The 26,498-nt window shown below is 47.0% G+C and overlaps 1 long non-coding RNA gene across 1 annotated transcript in view; it reads right to left on the bottom strand.

Annotated features, from left to right (window-relative positions):
* Window positions 1-2,103: 2,103 nt before the first annotated feature.
* Window positions 2,104-26,498, bottom strand: part of LOC105854542 — a 60,528-nt gene continuing 36,133 nt past the window's right edge. The window contains exons 3-4 of the long non-coding RNA XR_001146192.1: window positions 14,762-14,896; window positions 2,104-2,240 (exon numbers count right to left, since the gene is read on the bottom strand). This is a non-coding gene — a long non-coding RNA (uncharacterized LOC105854542). The remainder of the gene's footprint in view (window positions 2,241-14,761; window positions 14,897-26,498) is intronic.

Genomic DNA, 26,498 nt, shown 5'->3' with positions numbered 1-26,498 from the left:
TAAAAAATATAAGTGAATTAAAAGATGACCGTGGAAACACAACATTGAACAAAATTCTTCGGCAGCCGCACTAACAAGAATGGCTGCTGCTCCCCGGGTGGGCGCCACCCCTGGTATTCAGGTGCAGCTTCCGTAAAGCACCTTCCGTTTCGGGGGGTGAATAAGGGCCCACAGCAGCTGCCTTCCTACTTCTTTGTAGTTGAGCTGCTATCGGGTTTTGGGGTTCCTGGATTTGGGGATTCCTCAGTGCTTGGCTGTGGTGTGAGAAGAATTCGCAGCCTGTCTTTAGCAGAAACAGAGCAAAGTTCATTGGAGACAGTGACGGGACCCCGGGGAGGAGCCGCTGGGCGGAAGAGTCCCGAGCGAGGAGTGTGAGGACACTCAGCGGAGGGCAGGAACTGCCCACTCTGTCCCTCCCGGGGTGCCCTGTGCGGGCACACCCAGGGGGTGATGTGCCAGCCCTGGCACAGGTGGGCAGGGAGCGCACTGGCCTGAGGTGCCCTGGGGTCTGCCACCTCCACCCTTCCCTTGGCAGGGGGAGACGTGGGGTTGTTTTCAGGCTGTGCTTGTGCTGTTTAGGGGCGATCGCCTTATCCCCCAAAATTGGCCTATTTCCAGAAACCGGCCCCTTCTGGGCGCTTCTGGCTCCTCTCTGGCTTCACTGCCGGCCTGGGGATGGCGAGGGGCTGCTTTTCTCCCCTCTGGGCTTGACCGGCGCTGGGCCTGGGCAAAGATGACCACTTCCCGTTGTTGAGGCAGCGCTCTCCCTGCTCTGTAAAGGAGGAGAAGGAGCACGCGCCACCCTGGAACTTGTAAACACCTAAACGACCACCTCTGCCGCCAGTGTCGCATTCAGAATACACAGAGAGCAGCCAGAGGCTTAATCCCCGCTCAAAGCCAAATTCCCTTTAACACGAGACAGAAAGGAATGGGGACAAGCACAGGGGGCCCTGAGGACGGTGCACGGGTGAGCTGTGGTGGGAATTTCACAGGGAAACCGTACATTGTACCGAAAGGAAGGCTAATGTAATGAATATTTAAATTGTTTGAATGAGAGAGAAACAGCTCAGAGATCAAGCGGACAGCCGCTCCCTCCTCAAGATCAAACAAAGTGCTCTGACTTTCAGTACTCCTGACCGCTGGACCTTAATCACCCTGAGGAGGGAGGCAGCTGAGGTTAGTCATGTCTAATTAAATTGTTCTGTGCCATTTAGATCCTAATGAGTGCCACGGCTCCCTTTCCCACATGGTGGTTGGTCAATTTGCCTGCATCTATCATCAAGCTTTCTCAATTAGTAGTAGTAATTAGAACCCAAAGTCAACAGCAGTCTGCAAGCAAGGTTAAGTAAACATCATCAAGTGAGTGGGGATGAAAATAACTATAAGCCTCGCAGTGCTATTCAGAGCCACGCAAGAGAACCTGCACGTCTCATAGACCTTCAACATGGGAGGGCTCATGTATTTGGGGTACAGAGGTGGGCGTGGTGGGGGGCAGGGTTTGCGTGAGATGATAAAAGTACAGGTTCCCAGGTCTCTTGGTTCCAGCTTATAAACTTGAAACCAGCCCACGGGGTGAGGATGGAATCTTTCGGAAGATTCCACCGGAGGGTCTGTCCCCATCACCCGGCCACCAACCCTTCCTGGAAGCAAGTCCCGCTGGAGCATAGCGACAGGAACACCTCTGAGTCCAGAGTGTAAGCAAAGTCCTGCTCAAGGTTTTGCTAATGAGTTTATGTAAGGAGAGGAAATGAGATTGTATTGACTTAGCTAACTCTTGCCCTTTACTTGTGGTGTTTCCTAACCAAATCAAACTTCAGCCCACACCCTGGAAGAGCAAAGAAAAGGTATCATTGTTGAGCCACTCCCTGTTCTATTCTTTCCTGAAATGACCAAGAATTTCCTGCTCTGCCGTCATAAAGCTCACTCTCTGAGAATGTTTGAAATGATTTAAAGTTCACTATCAATGACCGGGCCTTGGACTTGTGCTCTCCTGCTCTCTCCATCTTTGCCTGTCAGGAAAGCCAGATTCACGTCCGACCAGTGCCTGTTTCAGATGCACGACTGTGTGAACTCACGGAGCGCGACACTCCCCACTGAACCGTGTTTTTAAGCACACGGTCGGCGGCGTTAACGACATCCACGCCAATGTCCACCACCGCCACCGTCCTCTCCAGGTCTCTTTTCAGCTTCAAAAAATGGAACCCTGGGCCCTTTGATGTTGGAAAACTGCATTTAAAAACCTGTAAGAGAGAATACACTAGAATAAAAATTTGTTTGGGCTGACAGAGATTAAACATTTTTAAGACCTCACAGTCAGTGAAGCCCACCCCCACCCTCCGCCCACCATTGCTTTCAGAAATGTCCAGTTCATCCAAGTTGTCATTTTCTTGACTTTGCGTCTGTCTCCCTGACCCAGGATGCAGACAGAAGCTGCCTGTTGGTAGCGCCTCAGAGTTCTTTGGAAGCTCCCACAGACTGCACTTCATCCCTGCTGGCTCTGTGTTTGCTCACACAAGAGTGCCTACATCATTTGCCCTACAGTCGTGCTGGATGGTAGTAGTTTGAGCAGAAGGGACAGAAGTAGGCTGTATCGCCTTCAGTCCCCAGAAAGACTGATCGAAGTTCTCCTTGCGCCATGCTGACCCCTGTGCACCTGCCTGCAATGTCCGCTGGACACAGCTCCACAGTCATGGGCAGCTGTAGGGTGTGTGTGTAAAGAAGGCTGTGGTTCCTCATGGTTCTCTGAGCTTCCTGGATGTGTGTGTCTTGGGGTGGTAAGAGAACAATATGTCTGACCCCTTGAGCCTGACAGGGTTCAGTGCATGGGGTTCTGGGCCCCTCTGAGAAAGAATTCAGCCGACGTTCCCACGTCAGGCTTATTGAAGAAGGCAGAACAGGAGAGACAGATGCCTGCAGGCAGTCTTAAAGAATAAGAACTGCATTTTGCTAGGACAAGGGGTGTCCTTTTACAATGTTCTTTGTTGGAATTATTGTGGAAATTATTGCCCTGGAGTCAGATTGGGTTGGTCTTCTAAAAATTGATAATCTTCTCTGCCCCCATCTATGGCCGATAATCTTTTCTGGCCACACCTCAGATTCCTGGAAACTTCCATAACCTTGTTTATTCTAAGATTCATTAATCATCCCTCCCCCCACCTCTGCTGTTTGCCCTTGTAAAACCGCCCATCCTAAAATTTTCTAGGCTAAGTTTCCATCGAGCCCAGTCGTGCTTCTTCAGAGCACCCTGGATCTGAGAAATGGACCCCACAGTTAGTTCCAGACTATGAGTGACAGGCATTCCTGAGCTCAGGCCCTCTTAGGCTCTGAAAACCCCCCAAAAGAAATTCCAATGAGGGTTTCCCTGAGAGATGTTTGCTAGAAAAGTATGTTTTAAAAATACAATTTATGGATCCAAAGCTTTGTTGAAGTTTCCTGCCTGTTCAGCCTACAGGACATTTCCTAAATTGCAAAGAACTTGAACTAGAACTTGAGTGACCGGGTAGACACTCTTGAGCAAATAAAATCACTATTTGAGGAGAATTTGCCTGACGCTAGAAATGGATGCGTGTTGGGAACCTGCTCACTTTCCTATGAATGGTTCTGCTTTTATCGTTAGCAAGTTCTGGGGAGAGCTGTTCCCTGATGATGGAGGAGTCACCTACCAAGTGAGTTGACCGCTTACTCAGGCTGACCGCCCCATCCTGCAGCCTGAGTTCAATTACTCCTCTCCATCATTGAAACGACTCTTTTTTTGTCATTAAAACTCATCTGCAAGATCACATTTGCTTCTTAAAAGTTTGCTTTTGGTTCAGCAGGTGCTCAAATTACATTTAATTCAATGTTGTTTTATTATAACAAGAGGAATCCCAGCCCACACTGAATGAAAAGACATTTTTCTAGAACTTGCTTTTGTTAACCTTGTTTTGCTTAAAGCAGCTTCTATGAATCTGTAAATGAAGTTAAGTCAGAGCTTAACTGCAGTTTTGCTAGTTCTGCACTACACCAAGTCTATGAAGGATGCCGTACCAGGGCACCCCAGCTCCCCCACCCCACAGATCTTATGCTTCACAGGGTTTTCAGATGAGCTACAATCCCTACCCTGTCACATTCAACAGGAACTAAGGCTGGGAATCACAGTCACATGCCCAGATGATAATTCTGTTCTGATACTTCCCAACAATAGCTAAACAGGACAGTTAATTTCAGTAAGAAAAGTACTACTCCTTCTCTTAGCCAGATCTGGAAGTAAAAAAACTACCTTCGCACTGCCATCATCTAACTTCCACCACTGAGCTTACCTACTTGAGGGGTGTGTGCACTTTAAGCTATTTTCTTGGGGGTGGTGTTGAGGGGGGGCTGAGATGTAGTGTGAGTTGTTCATGTTCTCTGCACCTAGAAGCACATGTGGAAAGAGGACTTTAGGGCCTCACTGGTATCACCACGGTGGCCTGACTTTGGCCCTGGCCAGGGAGCTGACCCACAGGGCACAGCAGCCCTCTCCTGTCTCGCCTGCTTCTCCCCTCAGCGGTGGATTTCAGTAGAGCCGCCTGCTCTGCTCCCCATTCTGTCTCTGGGGAATCCTCGCACCTCTGGCCTGTACCCCAGACCTTCTATGCAAAAATATTTTTTAATGATAAAAAGAAAGGGGATTTTATTATGTATCTTTGACTACAGCAAAGGCCTAGGAAATTCCAAGGGTCTATCAACTTCATGCACTAGACTAGACTTGGACTGCCGCCTGGTCAAGGAAATTAAAATATATACATGTTGTCCACGGTTGCTTTTGAGACAACTTTTTTCTACCATGGCAGATTTGTGTGGTTGTGATAAACTCCATATGACTCGGAAAAGCCGAAAGTATTTACAATGTGGTTCTTTACAGAAAAATGTTTGTCCACCTCTGAGCTAAGCTGATGCTTAAGAATCCCTCAAGTTCATCAGGTTCCCTCTGGAAGGCAATCCCCGAGGAAGACCTTTCCCATTCACTCACGAAATTACTCCTACCAGAGCAGAGTGTGCTGGGGATAGGAAAATATTTGATGAAGTGAACATAAAAGGAAATGTATTACGCGCAGTGTTTTCTAATACTTTTCTGTTTTACTTGTGCAAATGCAATTCCATCAACCCCTTTCATCTAGGTATGACGTCCATGAAAATGACCCTTAGGTTATTTTAAGGACTCAGGAATTTTTGCAATTCAACAAAACCTTTCTTCTCTTCTCCTTGGGTGCCTCGTCTTCCTCAGCCTGTTTTAGCGCTTGCCTTTAATTTTATTTTCCCAACACTCTGCTCTGTTACTGTTCTCCAGGTCTCTCAAGGCTGTGTCTTCTCTGCTTCATGAGCAGACTGGAGCAGCCACGAAGGGAAAGAATGTTCACAGAAACCTAGACCTGAATGTGCAAGTATTTGACCAACAGAGGGGTCAACTGAGTTAGGCGATCTGGATGCACCCTGGTAATGTGATGTTGGGTGTTTCCATTAACAAGAGTTGTAAAAAATTTCAAACTGCCTTGTTTAGGTTCTAAAGGATAACACCACAGGAGATCCCAACATTTCGATCATTCATGTGTGTGTATTTGGGGGGGAGAGAAATGAGCAAATTCTTGCATTTGGATTCTATTTCTATAAATATTGATGAGAAGTGTAGCTAGTGTTTTACATTATTTCCTCAACAGCCACGGCATTATTTTCAGTACCTCAACCTAAGCTGCATGTCAATAAATCCCAAGACTCCCACACTTGCTAAGGTTGATGTGGGAGGGGATGGTGTGGCCTCACCTTGGGCCACCTGATGTCATGTGACCTCACCGCCAGCACCTGTGAATGTGGAAGTGATGGCATGTGGGAACTTGTATAGATAGGGTCAGCAAGGTTGTCTCTCCCATATTACCCTGCATTCCTCTGACTTCATGTCACCTGGCCCCAAAGGGAAGGCCAGAGGATGGGGCAGGGGAGCTTTGCTCAGAAAAAGGAATCTGTTAGGAACTGCCTGAGTGCCCACAGACATCAGCTTCCATAGGGGTCACCCAGATGAAGTAGATGAACCTGCATAGATTCTTCCAGAATCAGGAATCTCCATCTGAGACTAGGAATTACGTTCTGTCTCTTGCCATAATTTGTTCCTTACTCTAAACTTTCTGTAAATACTGTCCAGGGACAAAGGAAATTATCACTTATCCTTCTGGAACCTCTTACACTCACAAGTAATCAAATAAGCCAGAGATAGTTTGATAACAGAAAAAGCCAAAAAGCAGGCTAATCATAACATGGTTGCTCCCCTGTGTACGTGGAGGAAACCCAGAAAACCTGAGCCCACATGAAGCTTAGCTAACACAAGGGAGGCTGAAAGGGAAGGCTAGCTAAGAAGTTTGCCAAGAAAGACTGCCGACAAAGGTCTAAGTTCTTCCTTCTCTTTCGAAAAGAGGTGGGGTCTTCTTACCTGTGGGAGATGCCCTTGCAGAGAAATGTCGTCAAAGGCAACCTCCACCCAGCCTTCGGGTCCCTCCCATGAAATCCATCTTTTACCAAAAACGTATTGGGGGGTGGAGGGAGCATGTCTTCGCTCTCCCACCATACGTTTAAAGTTCATATGTCACGGTGAACAGCTCTGTTCTCTTGTTTCAATTTAGATCTTTTGTTTTGTTTTTACGATTTATTTATCTGTGCATACAGAACTGGGGTACAGGCCAGAGGCGCAGGGGCGGTGAGAGGCTTCACCAGAGACAGAGCGGGGAGCAGAACAGGCCGACTGACAAGTCCACTGCTGAGGGGAGCAGCGGGCGGGTCAGGAGAGGTCTGCCGCGCCCTGTGGGCACCTCCCGGGCAGGCGGGGATCGAGCTCATGCTGAAGCGGCTTTAGCTTCTCAGCGCTGTGCTGTAACCCGCTGCGCCACCAGGGAGGGCCCTCAATTTAGATCTTAACTGCTTTGTCATCTGAAGTCATTGGGCCATGACTGAGTTCTTCTATGTCAACTTCAGATCCACGTGTCTTCCAGCTGTTTCCCTGGGGCTCCACTTCCCGTTTGCCTGGTGGATCCTTGCTGGGTTTTGCCAACAAAGATCCCTGAGGCTGGCCTGCCCACGGGACTTCCTCCTTTCCGTGCTCCATTTGGGGTGGTCAGTTGCGTCCTACAGCATTTCTACTGATTGCTGGATTAGCGTCATCATCTCTCTCAGGGGCATGGGTCTCCTCTTGGTCTGAGTTTAGGGGAAACCCCTCTCTGGTTATCGGGGATACAGACCAACTCCAACCTCCCTTCTCTGTGTCTAGCCTGGGGCTACACTTGCTCCCTGCAGTTCGTACTTTATTACCAAGGCAGTCTATTTCTTTCTGGTGAGTTCCAACAGCTATAGACAAGTTCCTGTACTCAATCCCTCTGTTAAGTTCACTAGTATGACATCAATTTTTTTTTTTACTGAGCCCAATCTAATACAGCCACCTTCCAATATCAGCCTTGCATTTAATTAGTTTTTTTTTTTTTCAAGAGCATTTCAGCATCACACGGGTTGTTAGCCGTCTACGTATGTCCATGCGGCTTCTCACACCTGCATCACTCTGTTCCGCTCCAGTACCTGCTGCTGTGCTCTGTCCACATGTCCTCCTCCTACCCCATCTCCGGGCCAGGCGCCCCTCTGGATTTGCAGGTGATGCCTCTGGCATACTTGTGAGGCCCCTTAACCCATGGAACTGGGATGACCTGAAAATGAATGTCTATCCCTTAAGACTGCAAACATCCTAGGCCTGGAGTTATTTCAATAAGCTTCCCGGTGTGTCAAATCACCTGGCCCCTAGACGCGAAATTCGAGACCACAACGAGAAGGATTGGAAGCAGTCACCGTGCCTTCACAGCCCAGTAAGAACAGCACAAGAGACACAGCAATACCTAGTAGATGAATGAGCACAAGGTGGCGTCTTTCATGCCCTCATGCTGGGACTTGAACATGAGTGACATCTGGGCTGCACGAAGGTAATTTCTATCCCCGGCCAGGGAGCGATCCACAGGGCGCGGCAGACCTCTCCTGACCTGCCCGCTGCTCCCCTCAGCGGTGTATTTCAGTCAGTCCACCTGATCTGTCCCCACTCTGTCTCTGGTGAGTCCTCTTGCCCCCCGCACCTCTGGCCTGTACCCCAGTTCTTGCATGCAGAAATAAACACATCTTTAAAAAAATGTCAGCAACTGCCTCTACCAACAAGATCTCTGGAGCCTGTTTGTTGGACAGAAAGTGGGAGGAAAGATGCTCCCCTGTCCTTTGCATCTGAAATGACCTGTATGGAAAGCCCAGCCCTGCCACACTGTTTCTGAGCCTAAGACACCTGCCCCTTCCCTAGGGCCCTCAAGCAGCTTCTTTCATTGCCCAACTTTCATATGCACAACAAAACTGTTCTGCGGACAGCTGCTTTGAGGGTCGTGCTTACTGTCTGAAGGCAGGTTGAGCTTTAGGCTGGTATGACTGATACTTTAAATTCTAATGTTAGAATTTAATTGAAAATACTTAGTTTATTGGCACTAGTTAATCCAAGTTATTTTTTCCTAGTTAAGGAACATGCCAATAGCTGTAATTTGATCAGTTTTATAGGAACCAAAATAGATTTTGGCTTCAGGATGGGAGGGGGGGCAAAGATTTTATTCCCTTTCAAAATCGGTCTGACAGTTTAACTAGCAAAGTTAACAGAAATGAGAAGAAAGAAATTTCGTATGGAAAAAAAAAAAAAACCTGTGAAAATCTTGAGATGTTTTCACAGAAGCCTGCCTGGGGCAGCCATTTGAAGGGATCTGCAGCTCTGAAGGGGTTGCCCTAGATAAACATCTTACCTGTTCCCCCCACCCCGTCACCCCCCTTTAGAGGTCAGGCACAGGGATTTACGGAAGCCCTGTGGTAACCAGGCCTGCCTTCAGGGGGCGCCGCTGCGGCCCTTGACCTACCAAGTGCAGGGAGTCTTCAGACAGCTGGGTCTGCAGCAGCCGGGGCTCCAGCAGGTTACAGGTGAGGCAGGTGTTCTGGTTAGGGCTGCTGCCTCGGGCTCACGAAGCCCTCCTTCTCCCATGCGAGCCTTGTGCCCTTGGGGGCTGTTTCAGCTTAAAGAGTGCCGGGGCTTCCTGCTGGCCACCCACTAGGTTGGGCACCAACTAGGAACAGGCAATGGTCAGGGGTGAAACCAAAACCCACAATCCCTGCCCCGAAAATATTTACTACTTAGTTGGACACGCGATACATTCACAGATTGAAATTGAAATGATGGAAGGAATGAAATAGCCATTCAAGGCTACTGTGCAAAAGCCATCACTGGGCCTGGCATGATCAGTGGCCAATGACGTGTCACAAATACAAATGATACGATTTGTAAAGAAAAAGAAGATGCAAAACTGCTGGGGCTTTTGGAATGTAACACGGCTCCCCCCTAACTCATCACTCGGCCCTTGAGGGGGAGGCGATAAATGGAAAGATCCTTCCCTACTCACAGCGACACGGCAGTTATTGATGAGGAATTCAACAGTTTGTGAAGGGCTTGGGCGCACCCTAGAAGCACAAACACCATTATTCTGTGGATCCTGGGACCTCATGATTTTTTTACATGAGATGCAACAAACGCTTTAATCAAAATACCTTCTTACTCTAATGAAAACCACTCAAAAGTCTTCAATTTACCAAACCAAGAGAGGGGCTATGATTTCCAACGAGCACGCCAACACGGGGGCGGGGTGGTTCAGAACAGTGGGTGGTCGACACAGCTGGTCCCTCCCCGCGTGTTCAAAAGACGGAAGTTGACTCTGGCGCTCTGTCTCAGTTAGTTTTATATGGGAAGTTTGGGGCGGGAGGGACATAGGTGAACTATCACGTTAAGAGTCAGAACCGCTTTCCATTTCAGTCTGGACGAGTCAGCTCCCTGCCTATGATTCCACCCCCCGCTGAGAGCCCCCTGCCCACAGAATGCAGGAGCATTTAGAATCTCGATTGTTCTGTTTCACTCTTTACATAGACGCTGTAGGGGGAAGAATTCTAGCAGCAGATGTTTCTGCAAGGCCAGATTTTTTAATTTTCTGCAAAGATGTTTAGAGGTGTTTATGTTCAAATGTCTGAAGAAAGCGCTTGGAGCGGAGGATTACCTAAATCTGGTCCTGTTTTGCTCTAATGTAGGCCCTGGCAAGGAATGTGCTGATGTGATCGAGCCTCAGTCTATCAGTTTCCTCTCTACAAGAATGGTTTTCAGCGTCTGTCTCTTACCCCTCCCCAAGGGGTGTCTGTTTAAGGGGTGTCTGGCTCAGGAGTGGATGCCGCCAGTCCTGCCTCGGGGGTTTCCCCTCCCTCCTCACTCTGGTCTTGGGGCTCCTCCTCTCCCAGGGGGCTCAGTCGCCCGACTTCCAAGTGGGACGGATCTCGTAGGAGATCTGATCGCAGAGTTGAGGCTGCCAGAGGGAAGAGCTGGGGTGCAAAGCACACAGGGAAAGGGGCCCGATGGACTGTGGTAGAGGATCGTGGATGTTTCGTGGCAGGTGTGGCGGCGTTAGTGGTCATCAGCCAGTGGGTGACAGCGGACCGTGATCCCACACACCCTAAACTGGGCTTCCTGAATGGGAGCTTCTGGAAGAAGGCAGGCATGTGGTAGTCGCTGTGAGGAACAGAAGGCATGTAGGGGCTCCCCTGGGCTTTGCGCTCCGCAGTGTTAGCGCTTTGGCAGGTGCCTATTTCAGACACAGCGGCAGCCAGTCTCTGGTCCTGTGCTGGATACAGTGTATTAGCCACAGCCGGATCCCTTGGACATCTGAGTAGCGAAGGAAGTAATGACAGTATGCAACTCCGTGAACAACACAGGAATTCCTGAGATCACCCCGATCCATGCTTACTTGCGAGAGAGGGAGAGGTCTGCCTCCTTGAATTAACCTCAAGCTTTCTTCCCCTGAAGTCCTCCTTGATCACTCATCAGCTGATGAGTACAGGGTAACTGATCAATTAACTTTGCAGTGGCGAAGCCTGGAGAGTGTCTTGTCAACTAATGATACCATCAGCATCACCAACAGAGGCTAACAGTGAGTAACAGGATGCGCTAAGCGCACCAGCCCAAGTCGATCGCAGACACAGAGCAGTGAGGACACAGGACAGCGCCGCGGCTCCTTACCCCGAGTGCACGAGTGGCAAGGGAACATCAGACAAAGCCAAGGCAGGGGACTTTTTTTTGCTCAAGTACGGATCTGCGCTTTACAAAATGGCCAAGAGTATGCAAGTCCAAGAAAGGCCAAGGAGCCCTCCCGGGTGGGATGGGAGCAGACGCGTGACGGCACCCGCCTTGCGTGATCTGGGTTAGATCCAGGACCTGTGCAGAACACGTCTGGTACAGTCAGAGAAATCTGAATGGGAATGGAGCTTTGCTTAGATCACTGTGACTTTCTGGATTTCAATGGCTGTGCTGTGGTTTTCTAGAAAAATGTCCCGCGTTATGGAAAAAAATAGACAAATAACGGGACAGTGTCTGAGACTGAGGGACACGCACGGAGGCCCAAGTGTGCACAGGATGTTGAAGGCCACCTACGAGGGCTGCCGTGTGCTAACGCTACCTGTGACCTCATGAACTCTTGCTTAGTAATGAAGCTAAAAAAGGAACAGCTGTTCTGTATAATTTAAACACCGCAGCTGGAGCAATTCCTATTAAATACTTTTATCAAGACAGATGCACATGAGTCATCTCCCAAGAAGAGCCGCTGCAGCTAGCTGGTCAGGTATGCTGTATGTCACCCAGAAGCACCCACATCCCAGAGGTGATTCCTGCAGGGATGAAGAGTCAGGTCTCAGCTACTCCTGGGGAGAAACATACCAGCGAAGTCCCCTATGTGGTGGGACCTGAGGGAGCCAGGTGCCTCAACACCAGCAAAAAAAAGCAAAAAAAAAAAAAGCAATTTGGCGAACGAAGTAACCTGCTGTTGTTTGAGCTGTCGGAGCGGCTCCTTTATTTCATTACCTGCCTTCAATTTAAGCTTTTTTATGGTGCTGAATGCCTGATTCTCCTTATTACATTCTTTCGAAGGCAGCTTTGCTTTACACAGGGACACCTGTCCTGTGAAAGTCTGTAGATGCTTTTTAACTGCTCTTGCAGCCACTCGGGTGCGCAGCTGGCCGGAGAGCACCGGGCAACAGAGACAGCTGTTTGGCCGACAGAATTGGAACTGGCGTGGGACATGTGCAGTGACTGTAAACAGGAATGAATTTTCCTTAACCTTTATGAGTCAAATATTTATTTTTGGAATATTAGCAAAATCAAAAGAATTACAGTGTTCTTTTAATTTTAAGTCAAAACACACTGACATGCGGCTTCTAAGAGGTTTCACTGAATGGGTGACCTTAAGTTGAAGCAGAAACGACTTCAGAAAAACTGGCGTTTCTTGCCCAGCATATACAGCATCTATTTCCGGCCCAGTAGATCGAAGCAGCACTTTTTCAATAAAGTCTATAAAAGAGGTAATGAAATCCCTCTTTCCATAAACTGTCCATCAGATATCGATGATCTCATTAAAAGCGCCCAAGTATGTGATCATAGAGACATTTATGTAAAGATGACTTTACTTTCAAGATCCCAGGACTAGCAGGGGACTTTACTTCCAAGATCCCAGGTAACTAGCAGACACAGTGCAAGAGAAAAATGTGGGCCCTAGTTAAACAGGTATACCTCACTACAATAATGAGTTAAAGATAAAATTAAAAAGGTGACGAGTGTCAAGATAAGGAAAAGAGCAGCGAACAAACCAAAGTTCCTTGCGTCTCACGCCCACGAAGTGGTCCTATCCACATACAAGACGCCTGAACTGTGAGCCTCAAACGCAGGGAGTGAGTTGCAAAGGGAAATGTTTCCAGAGTAAATAATGGTCAATGACCAAGGGACTGCTAAGTACAAGTTTAAATTTGAGCCTGCAGCCAAGTTCAAGTGAAATTTATTATTATTATTTTTAAACCAGTAGTTGGAAGTAAGACTTCACAGTTTGAATCAAAGGATTATGTGGTTAGAAGTTTTCAGAACCTTAATAAGTTTCACAGCTTGTCAAATATAAATGGTATTTAAAAATTGCAGAGCCAATGGGGTATTTAGGAGCCATCCAAGTCTGACAACCTAATTGTGCAGGTTAAGGGAAGCAGGTCCAGGGAATAAAGTGACCAGCAGTTTGAATCTGTGGCCTGTGAGCCAATACTTGGCTCCTGCTCTGTGTTAAGTTCCTATCCATAATTTTCTCACATGGAGATATCGCGCCATGTGAAAACATAAATAGGTTGAGTGAATTGATGAACTCGATTGGCAAGAGACCCATTTGGGGGTATAAGTCCAACAAGTCTGAAGCATTCTCACTTGAGTTCCTGGCCTTTCCAGGCCAGCTTGTGCCCAAGGCAGATCACCTACTGCGAAGAGAAGTAGATCATGGTGTGAGCACAGGAGACAACAGAAAGTTCTGTGTGTCTTGTAAGGTGCCGGTGGGAGTGTAGATAATTTCCAGAGTCAATAATTTCCAGAGTCTACTCTCAACCCTGCACCTGAGTAATTCCCTTTGCAAATATTTTGTCTAGATAAAATCTTGTGCATATGTTTCAGGAGACTTTTTTTTTTTTAATGGCCATAGTAATTTTCTTGGTAAAAAAAAAATCCCAAACTGAAAACACAATCCAAATAAGTATAGAAAATGGATAAATATATTTGGGGTCTCCATCCTCTTGAATGGCATTTGCAAAGGGTAAGAGGAAGAAACGATAGCTACCTAAATGGGTGTGGATGAGTTTCAGAACCATCAATGCATGGGTGAAAAAGAAGCCACATAAAAATATAAACATACTGTATTGTCTATATAAAGTAAATGCAAAACTAAAGATTATGGCTGAAGGTCGGATTCATGCAAATACAATAGCATCAAGGAAGTGATAAACATGAAGTCCACGACAATGGCTATTTTAGGGAGAGATGGAGCATCATGTGGTAAACAACACGGGAGGCTTAAGAGTCTATTTCTCAAACTGTTGGTGGTGGGACTGTTCCCTCGTAAGCTGTTGGTTTGATTATTTTTTGGGTCTATGGTCCAGTGTCTCTACCCCTCTCTTTCTGCCAGCCTGTCTGTCTGTCTGTCTGTCATCCTGGCAGCCAGCCATCACTGAATTACCATCTCATATTCCTTTCTTTTACTTACTTTTATTTTACTTATGCATGTAAGAACTGGGGTGCAGGCCAGAGGTGTGGAGGTGAGAGGATTCACCAGAGACAGAGTGAAGAGAAGAACACACAGAGCTACTTCAATACGCTGCTGAGGGGAGCAACGGGTAAGACAGAGGAGGTCTGCTGTGTCACGTGGGTCACTTCCTGGCCGGGGATTGAACTCATTTCCAGTGGCTGAGGATAACTTGATGCTGCTAAGACTTTAACCTCTGTGACACCAGGGAGGCCCCCAAATCTCCTATTTCTTTCTCAGGAGAGCATACGTGTGTGTGTATTATGTGTACGTATGTATCTATACCTATATCACAAAAAGGATGAAAAAAGAATAAATGAGGTATTGGCTCAAAGTGGCAGTTAATATATCATTTAAGCTGCTTCTCCAAGCAGTTCGAGCTTTTCAGGACATACTTAATAATCATAAACAAAAGGCCTACAATGCGAACACAGTATCACTGAGCTGATCATCTTAGCAATTTGTTTCTTATTTTATATAATTCTATCAATTAGAAATTTTGTTTGGCAATACTGACAGAAATGTCCACAAGTGACTGATATGAGATAGATGTTTGTTTCTCTCACCACAAGAAGTAATTGATGTCATTGTGAACTCAAGGTCATCCTCAATCTCCTTTCTGCCATCCATGCAGAAAAGCGTGAGTTTTTCCTCATCGCCACAAGATGGTCGTTAGCACTCCAGTCATCTCATCCGTGTTCCTGGTTCAAAGAAAGGAGAGGATGAAGGCAAAGAGATAAGCTGGCCAAATCGGTTGCTTGCACACAGCTTTTACAGAAGTTTCACCCAGTGTCCTTTCCTTGCAGCTCATTGGTTAGGCAATGTCCTGTGGCCACCGTGAGCTGCAAGGAAGTCTGGGAAAGGTAACTAAGCAGAGATTGTTCTTAACCCAGCTGAGGTGTTGTTACGGAGAAAAGGAAAATGAGTAATAGGAGGGCAATTAACTGCTTCTTCCCATGCTACTCTATGTTTTTGAATAAGAAAACTGAAATAAAGATGCAGTTCTGAAATTAAAAAATAATTAGGCTATTATCCAATACGAGACTATGATGGTAAATCACTCACCCAAGTTAAGCCACTGGGGTTTGTTTCTATGTTGAATTCCTTTATTATGAGAGCATTAATTTGACTAGACTTAATGTGACTTACGTTTTAATATGTTTGAATTATGTGTTGAAGCATATTTGATTTTGAATTATATTATGCGTTACTAGTATATTAAATGCAAACTTATTGATTGAAAAGCTCAAATAGTCATTCAAGAAATCAATGATCACCATTTCCAGTGTTTCGCACTTAGTGTTTGTATTTTACTAAATTCTAAAATATTGTTAGTTTATATGCACTCAACCTCGTTTTAGTAAAACAGAATAACTCCTCAACTAGAATAAATGACAGTAGCATTTTACACAAGACTTTAAATATGAGAAGTGTGACTTATTCTTTTCAACGGTTGAGCCACCAAATCAGTCTTATTCAGATATATTTGAAAATAGTCAATAAAATATGCTGAAGGCAAATTCCTCTTCTGTAAATGTCACATAATGGCTTTTTTGCTTCAGGAAGGAAAAAAAAATATTTCTTTAATCCTCCGGATTATTTTACAAAAGTTGGCAATGCAAAATTCTCTGAACATGGCTGTGCATTCAGCTGTAAAATAAACAAAGATCTAACACATGCCCCCCACTGCTGAAAATGAATTCCTTCAGACAGGAGCTGACTGATGCCCGTCACAATGACATCAGCTTATTGTGACCCTTCCACCATGTAGACAAAATAACGGATGGGGTCTCTCAGATCCACCCAGGCCAAGGCTGTGAGTCACCCCTCCTGCCTGCCCCTGTAACTTCCTCTGAGACACCACACAAGGGACTGCCTTTGAATCGTATCTTTCAAGCAGACTGCCCCCCAAATTCAGATTAACAGTGGGTGCTAGCTCTGATGGGCGAGGAGCATGTGGACATAGAAACACCTGTGGCGAGGTCCTGGCCATGTCTCGCAGGGAACCCAGTCTGCTCGTCACCACACAAGCACGCCAGAGAGGAGATGAGGGCCAGGCTGGGGCGCCCAAAGGACCCTGAGAGAACACTTCAGAACACACCATGCTTACGCTGCCTCCTTCTTTCTTTTTTAATCTATGTCCACGTTCTCCAGCACTTGCTACTCTCTAGCATTTCACAAGGTTTAGAAACCCAAGGGCCAAATCAGTCTTTGCATCAGAAGTATCTCATAAAGATGCCAGAGACAAATGATATTTTATTATTTTTAATTAATTAACTTTTTTCTTACATCATTATAGTCCATATCACCCTTGAGCGATCACCCTATTCCATTGTGTTCTTCCCTCTTCTGTTTAAAAAGACATCCTTCGGTATGTGGGGCAGCCAAAAAATGCTTCTCTGCTTACCCCTATTTACTTGAAAAGCTTAGGTTTTTTTTTTTTTTAGATTTATTTATTTGTTCATACAGAGCTGGGGTACAGGCCAGAGGCTCAGGGGTGGCGAGAGGCTTCACCAGAGACAGAGCGGGGAGCAGAACAGGCAGATCGACGAAGTACACCACTGAGGGGAGCAGCGGGCGGGTCAGGAGAGGTCTGCCGCGCCCTGTGGTCACCTCCGGGGCAGGCGGGGATCGAACTCATGCAGAAGTGGTTTCAGCTTCTTAGTGCTGAGCTTTATCCTGCTGCGCCACCAGGGAGGGCCCTGAAAAGCTAGTCACCTAAAGCCTTGCACCATCCCGGTGTCACCTGCTCTGATGCCTCCATCAGACTGAGTGGAGCACTGTGTGTAGGGTAACGTAAGCCTCATGACCACCTTACCAGTATTCCTTATCTCCTTGGTATGTGGGCAGGTCAGCAAGTCTCCAGATCTCAGAAAATGGGAAAATCACATCTACTTTACTCCCTTCTCTGGGGGATCAATATTACAAATGGAAAAAAAGGCTTCAAAAAACTTTTATGTCCGACTAATAGGTTCTCAGTAAAAACTGAGAGCCTGCACCCACTTTTATGGATGTGAGCACAGATTTGGAGGTGATGTGACTTCTAGGTCATCACTCAACATGGGTGCCACAGCCCAGACATTTGTCAGCAGTGTGGCCACAAGTCCCATGACAGCCAATGACTTCAAGAACCTGATTACTGTAGCTTTGTACACACATCTGCTAACTTTAAGCACATGCACATGTTAAATCAAATATAAATCCATAGCCCCACATCCTGAGAGGGTGGTTTTCCTTCCAGAGGGATAGGATCTACTTGGAGTTAGGGGTGGCAGTGGGCAAGTTACAGTGCAAGGAACAGCCATTTACTGTTCAGTCACAGTCCATCTCTTAAAATCCAAATATTCATAAGAGTAGGGCAACCCAAGTCAAGGATGAGTGACAGGTGGTTGAAGCTGCTCTTGTTTGGCCAGTTATGAGGGTTGGTTGAGCATTTCAGATAGAGCATGATGATATTTCAGACCCTAACTGATGACATAATGATGGAGACCCCAGGTGTGCTGCGACCATACACTTAGCTGCATGTGATCACACTGTCTGTGACGTCAAGTGACAGCAGAATGGCCAAGTACATATTGCTCAGAAGGCATCCTGTATGCTAACTAATGCCTGACTACAGCTGCCTCCACATTCTGTCTCTGGGTAACACTATCACAGTGCCCAGGAGACCATCGAAGTGGAAGAGGCGAGTTCTTGTATCCCGAGAAGGTCTTTGGTGGAGACCCCCACTGATTACCATAGCAATGATGTAGTGAAGTCATGAAAGTGAGTGTTCTCCAGATGACTTCCTGATGGCCATGACAACTGTGCCTGCCGGTGGATGGACTTAACTTCTCAGGTTGTGAGCTGATGCACCATACTGGGCCCTCACTCCCTACGGGGCCCTCGTGCCCCAACAGAGGCAGTGAGTCAATGCTCTCCCCTCGGGACACGTGATAGGGTGGGGTCAGTTTTTCCCCTTTCTTCTTACAGAGACGGTGATGTTTTCACAGACACACCTCTTGTTGCCTCCCATCTGGCCACATGGAGAAGCTGGGTCTGTTGGACCAGACACAGTCATTGGTCAATTACTGAGCTTCACTGAAAGCTACGCCACACATTTCCATGGCTGGCCTGAATATGTCCTCAGTTGCCAGTTTGCTTATTTATGGAAAATGGGGACAGTGTTCCCCTTTTCATTTTACTGGCACTAAAGACTCTAAAGAGTCACTTTGTATAGGTTAACGGAAGCCTCATGACCACCTTCCCAGGCTCATACTCTTTCCTTTTACCCACGAGGAGCATACAGGGCCCCACACTAGATGGCAGACTGGGTTTGGACCAGGATACACTGCTACCCTGAGTGAGGATAGGGACTCATGGAGGGGTGTCTTGTTCTGATCAACAATATCGCCTGTTCGTTCCATTACCCACACACTCATTCTCCCTGGAATACTGGATCCACATAGCAGGGTTATTTAACGTATCCTCAGGAAGATCTGCAAGAGAAAATAAGGAATCCACTTGAAGAGCTCTGGAAAAGCACCCTCGTCTGTGGCTCCCGCAGACCCCATGCAAGCAAGGAGGCCAGAAGCCCATCTGTGGGTTCTGTCCAGTCTGGCTGTAGCTGGGCAGGGGGAGACCTTCCTCCTGGGGGTCGGGATCACTGCTTGTCTAGCCCAAGAGCCTTGCAGAACAGCATGGACAGGCCTGGGGCTAGATGCTTTAGAAAATGCAAGGCACATCCCAAGAGTTCTCCATCTAGCATTTATTATTTTGCTAATCAGAAAATAAAAGCAAAGAAAACATGTTGACAGAAAGGAAGTTCCCAGTGGGGAGTCTCTCCTTCCTTCTGAACCACATCAAACAGTCAGAACACACCACCACCCCTAGGGAGACAAGAGCTGGGGACGGTAGGCCCCTCTGCATACCACCCCTCCCCTTCACTTTCAGGGAAACTGAGGCTCCATCCCAAAATATCCAGGTGCCTCTGAACACTTCTTCCCTCTTACTAAGTGGACCTGGTTATGCCCAGAGTGAGCTTAAAAAGTATTCCATCTCTAAACTATTTATTTCTGGCATGTGTTGGGATTTCCACTGCCCTTGACAGAAATGTAATTTTAGCATCTCTCTGGAGAACCCACAGCAATAAATTCGAGCAATAACACAATGTGATTCTCATGTAAGAGTAGACAATCAAACCCACACAATGATTGGGATATTGCATAGGTAGAAATACAAGAGGGATGAATGGATAATAGATGGAGAGATGATACATGGGTGGATGGTTAGATGAATAGATCGATAGCTAGCTAGCTAGATGAGGGATGGATGAACAGACAAATGGACAAATAAAGAGCTAGATACGCAGATCAATATATCTATTTATCAAAAGCATATTTAAGCCTGAGCGTCTTTTCTGTCCTTTGGCTCCTTGGCCCCTTGAAGAGTGGCTGGCACGTGCTAGGGAGTTGGGCCTCGATGCCTATTTGTTATTGAAAGAATGAAAGACAACGTGTGCATTGATCTACTTCAAATAAGGGACTCATGGGACAAAAATGATGATTCATGGGGAAATAACAGAGTGTATCTGCTGCTTTAAATGCTGGAATTTTAGAAGAATGTGCAACTGGCATTTATGATTCCGGCTCCTTGCTCCTTGCCATGAGCACAGGGCACACTGCCACTGGCAGGCTGGGGCCATCCATCACGTCCATGCTATTTATCCCAAGTGTCCACATGCCTACCAAAGAACAGTGTCTATTGCGGACCCAGGGTCTGGATAAGTTCTACTGCAAAAGGCAGTCTTCTGCCTTTGCGGACATAGCAATTTTTTTTTTAAAGATTTATTTATTTGTGCATACAGAACTGGGGCACAGGCCAGAGGCTCAGGGGCAGTGAGAGGCTTCACCAGAGACAGAGCGGGGAGCAGAACAGGCAGATCGACGAAGTACACTGCTGAGGGGAGCAGCGGGCAGGTCAGGAGAGGTCTGCCGCGCCCTGTGGTCACCCCTGGGGCAGGTGGGGATCGAACTCATGCGGAAGCGGCTTCAGCTTCTCAGTGCTGCGCTCTGACCCGCTGCGCCACCAGGGAGGGCCGCAATTTTAATGTTTTCATAATCCATCTCAGCATGTAACACTCAACCCTGGGGCCATGTCTTAAGCAAAGAGTTCCTCCTTACAATCAGCTCTTCAGAAAGATGAGCTGAATTTCTGTTGCAACTTAGGAGTGAGCAGGGTGGACCTGGCAGCTTCAGTTTCTGAGCTGGTTTGAAACTGAAAGTATATCACCTCGCAGGCCACCAGAGGACAGCAGTGGCCAGGGGCCGGGTTTCTGCTACCTACTCCTGAGGAGAGCGGCTGTTACCTGCCTGACCCAAACACTTGCTTTATCAGCCTGGCCCAGGATTCTAATTTAAAGAGATGCTTATTTATCAGAATGTGCTGGGATGATGCCAGCGTGGCCAAGTAGAAACTGCATTCCTGCCCACTTCCCCAGAATATTCTGACAACCACTACTGTTTCTATTATCATAAACTCTCACCAAGGAAATCTGTGGTGTGAGTTACAGAAAAGGCAAAACAGCAGCGAGTCCTCTGGTGTCTGGTCGCCCGTGTGACGTGCACTGGGGTGAGCCCAGCTCTTTGGTGGTGTGTGCTTGAGGTCACGGGCAGCACACCGCTCCTTTCATTCAGTGATCCTACAAAACTTTATGGCTCTTGGAACTTTTCTGTGCTAAATAAATATTTGACTCAAAAAACACTGAACGTTTATTATTCTGTGTTGGTAATGTAGAATTGTGCTAGGAATACAAACAGATGCGAGCCACATTCTGGATTGGAGCTGGCATGGGGTAGGTGAGGGGCAGACACGGAGGGAATCAGTTCTGTGTCAGTGTAAGGTGCAGGTCTTGCCAAAGTGTGGGTGGAGAGAACTGCTGATGGAGCCAAGAGCAGAAGATTCTGCTAGAATTTAAGGTGAATGCTTGGGAGTGCCTTTAGGGCAAGTACAATATTTCATGTCTGATCCTTATCTCACAGCCTGCTCTCCATGAACAACATGGGGAGTGAAAAACAGCTAGCAGTGAAAAATTAAAAGTAACTAATTTTATTGGGGTGGGGGGAGCCCTGTGTTGTTTATTATTCAGGAGTTGACTGAGTTCACATGCCAAAATTGGGGGGATGGGATAAAACCTCTCTGTTTTTTTTGCCTGGAACAAGTAAGGTTTGGGCAAGGCATCTGGATGTCCAAGGTCTCACTGCTGTGAATGGGAGCACTGAGGTGGGAAGCCAGGTCCTGGACTCCAGAGCCCAGATAGCCGTCATCCTGCAGTTCTGGGTGTGGCTTCCGGCCTCTCTCTCCGGCCCTCGTCTAGACCCAGAGGTCTGTTTTTCCTTCTGCTCTTCCTAGTCCAAATCGTGAGAGCTTCCTGCCAATGGACTGCGCTTTCGGGGAGGCCCATCTGGAGACGGGATTGGCACCCTGGGGTCTGGGTGGCTATGAAGTGGGTGCCCCTGTTTCTGCCTTTACCAATGGCTCATGGTTGCCAAAGCAGGGGCGGTGTGTCATCTGCTGTAACATTTCTTCTGCCAAGTACAGGGCCTGACATGTTCACCAGGAATTCATTATGAATAAACAAATGAGCCACTAGAAGTGTCTAAAAAAAAAAGTTCTTGCCATTTGCAGCGACATGCATGTACTGGAGGGGAAGATGCCGAGAGATAGAAGTCGGAAGGGGGAAGGCACACACTGGATGGTTTCGCTCCTGTGGAATAAAAAGAAACAAGCAAAACAAAGGGTTAGACGAAACCAAACCCAAAGGAACCCCCGCAGTGGAGAGGAAGGAGGGCGGGGTGGGGGTGGGGAGAGGGGCCGCGGACTAGGGTGGGGGGCTGCAGGTGCCTTGGTGGTGGGTGTGGTGGGAGGACATCGCTGTGGGGGTGGGTCCTGTGGTTCTGAGCCACGTCAGGTGCAAACCAATGTTACTTTAGCGAAAACAACACAGTCTTCCAGTTAAGCGAGTCATATTACCTTGCTTTGATGTGGAGGAGACTGCGTCACTGGTGGTGTTTCTGCTCACTGCAAAGCACAAGGTGGGGTCTTTCTCAGCGGCCTCAGCGTCTCTCTCTCCACGGGACTGTAGCTGACTCTCTCTTAGCCCTCCCGGTCTAAGGGGCTCAAGGCCAACATCACCCAGAGCGCCTCGCTTGCCGGTGACCAGTCAGTGTGACTCGTGGCGGTCACATGTGCCTTGACAGCTTTCCCTTTTTTCTTCCTTTTTCTTCTTTTTTTCTTCTTTATGTCTCTTATCTCCCCAGTCAGGATTTTGTCTGAATTCAGTAAATTCAAATTATAAGACATAATTGTTTTATGGCATGTTCTTGACTTGGAGTCATTCTTTGCTGTCACTGACATGAAGAAACATTATTGTGTCAAAGGTGAAAATATCAGCCCATGCTCCAACTGGCCTCTGCTGTGAAAGGCTTTTCCTCCTGAGAGGCACTTCAGTATTGGCACGAGAGCATTTTCCAGCTTACACTCCACTTGGTCATAAAATTATCTGCAGTTTTTATTTAAAAGGAAGATCAAAGGACACAGATTCGAATCAACAAGTTGGAGCATATGTGTGGTGATATTACTAAAAAGTTAATATCAGTAACACTAAAAAGTCCATTAGAGCCATACAATAATGATTAATATATATGCTAGCATTTAAAAAAATATCCAGTAGTCTGAATACATGTGAGTAGACATCGCTCAACTTGCATGTGCCGTATACTGAGACAGCTCACTATTTCATTTCCTTCCTTCATGCTTTTCTTCAATGCCATATACTGAAATTTTTACCCGCCTCCCCGCTCCTCAATATCTGGAGGTGGTTTTAATGAGGTGGAAGCTTGTATAGTCGCGTTGTGCCAATACCTTGACATACAAGTAACTCTGTGAACTCAGGAGGCTGGGGAGTGCCCGGGATTGCGTGGCCTTTAGTCTCCATAGCTATGTTCTGGTCCAGGCTGGAAGGACGTTAGTCTGTGGGTACCTCTACAAGGACACCACCGCAGTCAGGTCAGTGAGTGACAGGATCAGGCGGTGTAGTTACAGGAAACGCTGCGGGTGTGCCTGCCCTCCCCCATCTGTCCTGTGTCTGTCTCTTCCCCATGGCCCTACTTGACCTGTTTAGGACTGAGCACCCGAGACTGAGCCACCCTCTTTCTGGGTAAGCTGCTGTGATGGTATCATGGGGTCAGGAGTGATCTGAACAGCAAGGACATTCTGACAAGTTGTAATGAAGCTTCTGTCTTGCTCAGCTTTTCTCTCTGGTCTAGCTGGAGAGGCCCAGGTCTCCTCAGAAGTACTCGGCTGTCCTGTGTCCCCAAGGAAGACTTTACCATACCGGCTTCTCCTCTCTTCCCTTCAAATTACTTAGGGAAAAAAAAATTTTTTTCTCTGAGATCTAATGGAAAAAGTACCAGGTCACAATGAAAAATCTGTATTCCCCATCTGTTTTAATCTGTGTGAATCCCATAACCTTCCACTCTAATCACTTCAACTCCCGGAGCCACTGTCCCCACCTGACCTGTTGACCTCATGAGTCCCCATGAAGATGAGACAAGAGAAGTTACTTTAACTATGAAGTCCTCCAAGATTCTTATAGAAATGTTTGATTTGTCTCCCTCCCTGGTGCTTCTCATTCACAGTTCTTCTGTGATTCATAGGTATTTGCCAAGAGCCTGCATTGTGCCAGGAATCCACTCTGCCCCTTATTATCAAGAACCAGCTCTTGTTCTCTGCCCTTACCAGCCCCTTTCTTCAGCAAAAGCACACTCGCATGGCCGCTTGTGCTAAGAGCTTTGGCGGTGTCAAGGCTGACTGGCACAGAGCCCCTGTGGGCAGCGGGGGCCACCACAATAGTCAGGATCAGTGCACATCAGGGACACTGACCACAGGCTATGAGACCTGCATCGGCCGACAAGGGACCATGCGTGACCTGGATGACGTGGAACCCAGGCTGACGTGGGTAGGATGTCCAGTGAAGAAAGACAGAGACATGCATTCTGGGTAAAGGAAAACATGCTTAAAAGTAGCTTCAAGTAGAAAAAGGAGCCCTCTGACACTGCTGGTGGGAATGCCAACCGGTCCAACCACTATGGAAAGCTGTGTGGAGAACACTCAGAAGACTAGAAATGGAGCTGCCATATGACCCAGAAATTTCACTCCTAGGAATCTACCCAAAGGACTCAAAAATACTAATTTGAAAGGAAATCTGCACTTTTATGTTTATGTCAGCACTAGTTACAATAGTCAAGGTATGGAAACAACACGAATACCCTAAAATAGATGAATGGATCAAGAAGACGTGGTCTACATACACATGGAATACTATTCATCCATCAAAAGCTAAATACATGCCATTTGCAGCAACAGGCGTGGAGCTGAAAGGGATTATGCCAAGCAAAACAAGTCAGGAAGAAAAAGAAAAATATCAAAGGATTTTACTTATTGATGGAATACAGGGAAACAGAACAAAGCATTAAGAAAAAGACAAAATTTGAAAGCTGGCCATAGATCTGAGGGACAAAGCACGAGAGAGGGAAGGAGAGGAGCAAACGGAGGGGAGGGAAGAGCACGAGGTAGGGTGATTGTGACAGGTGCTGTGGTGGTGAAGACCACACCCGATGGTAGGACAATGGCATAAGGAAATATAAAGACAGAAAATCAATAAATGAATACATAGTCTGAAGTGAAGGAGTGTAGTGGGACTTGAGGAGCACCACTGAATACCCACAACAAAGGCATGAGGTTTGCAAAAGAAACAGAAATCTCAGCCAAGGGCAGAGTGGAGAACGGAGAAAATATATAAAATTAAGCAGAAGATGGTGTGGCAGGAGCCACAGGAAGAGGAAGTGTAATGAGGGAGTTATTATTTTTTAATAACATGGGAAATCCAGAAAAGGAAGGTTCATTTCCATGGTGTAAGTCACTCATGCCTATGTGGGTTTCTAAGACAAGGTTCTGATGGCAACTTCGGCGGGATATTTTGCTCTAGTTTCTTAAGAGTCTTACATGGACGGGTTGGGAAGCTCAGAGGTGGCCTCTGAGTGAGGAGGAGCAGAAAGGCCAAACCAAATTCGCCAACCTTGAAAAACAGCGTAGGGACATCCACTCCCAAGAGTCCAGAGGTCTGTGGGTGTACAAAAGATTAATCACGGGCCTGATGCTACAAGTTAAAAATAAGTAAAGTATGTTGCTCTAGAAGTTTCTTAGTCATGACATTTCCCCCTGCCTTTTAGACCTGAAGGCTAAAAGAAATTAACTGTCTGCCCAATTTCTAATTAAATACTTCACTTGTTTGCTCAGGCTGTATTTTACATTGTTTCTAGACGGCCTAAGAGTCTTTCTGTGGTTAAGGCAGGTGTGAGAGGAGCTATCTTTTGTGGCTATATATGTACCGAATTTTATTGTATGCATATTACTTTTATTATATGGCAAAGGTATTATTACAGTGTGCACCTGGGATGGCTAGAATTTGTAAATCTTTCTCTCTCTCGGTCTCCATTCTTGTGCTCACCTCAATGATTCACCCAAAGACCTGATCCCCAGGCTTCAGGAACAGCCCATTGTTCACTGAAACTCACCACTAAGGGAAAATAGGTGAAATGAAAACTACTTTTTACCCCAGAAAAAAGATCGGGAATGGGTATGACATTGACTTCCCATCTCAGGCACCGGAAAAGGAAGATCAGAATGTACCCCCAGAATGGAGTAAGAGGTTCGGGTACAACTGCTCCCTGGTGCCAGCATCAGGCAAATATAATAGTCCTGAAAGCAGCCGGAGAGAAGATTTGGGGCCAGGAGTAGTTCAAGTTGATATTTGAAGCATTACAATAACAAAGTGAAGAGCTGGGAGTGTACCAGTGTCCTCTCCCAAAGAGTTGCTGATTTCCTTAAAATCAGAACACTTAGGGCCTCTCTGGTGGCAAAGAGGTTACAATCTCAGTGCTATCAAGCTGCTGTCAGCCACTGTGGCCGGAGCGGGATCCCCGGCCACGAGTGACCACAGGGCGCAGCAGACGCCTCGTTTCACCCGCTGCTCCCCTCAGCAGTGGGTTTCAGATGCGCCTGTTCTGCTCCCCGCTCTGTCTCCGGTGAATCCTCTCATCTGCTCCCCCACCTCTGGCCTACACCCCAGCTCTTGCATGCATAGGAAAAAAAAAATCAGAGCACTTAGATACTGTCTGTAAATATTTTCCCCCATCTGTTCCTTTTTATTCCTTTTCATTTATGAAATGCCAAGTGGGCCCAGACAAAAGGAAAATATTCTGC

This window comes from Condylura cristata, unplaced genomic scaffold, assembly GCF_000260355.1.
Source record: "Condylura cristata isolate star-nosed mole 26May11 unplaced genomic scaffold, ConCri1.0 scaffold00052, whole genome shotgun sequence".
NCBI classification, from domain to species: domain Eukaryota; kingdom Metazoa; phylum Chordata; class Mammalia; order Eulipotyphla; family Talpidae; genus Condylura; species Condylura cristata.
Note: the sequence above shows the minus strand (reverse complement) of the source record. Positions and strands in the feature narration are given on the sequence as shown.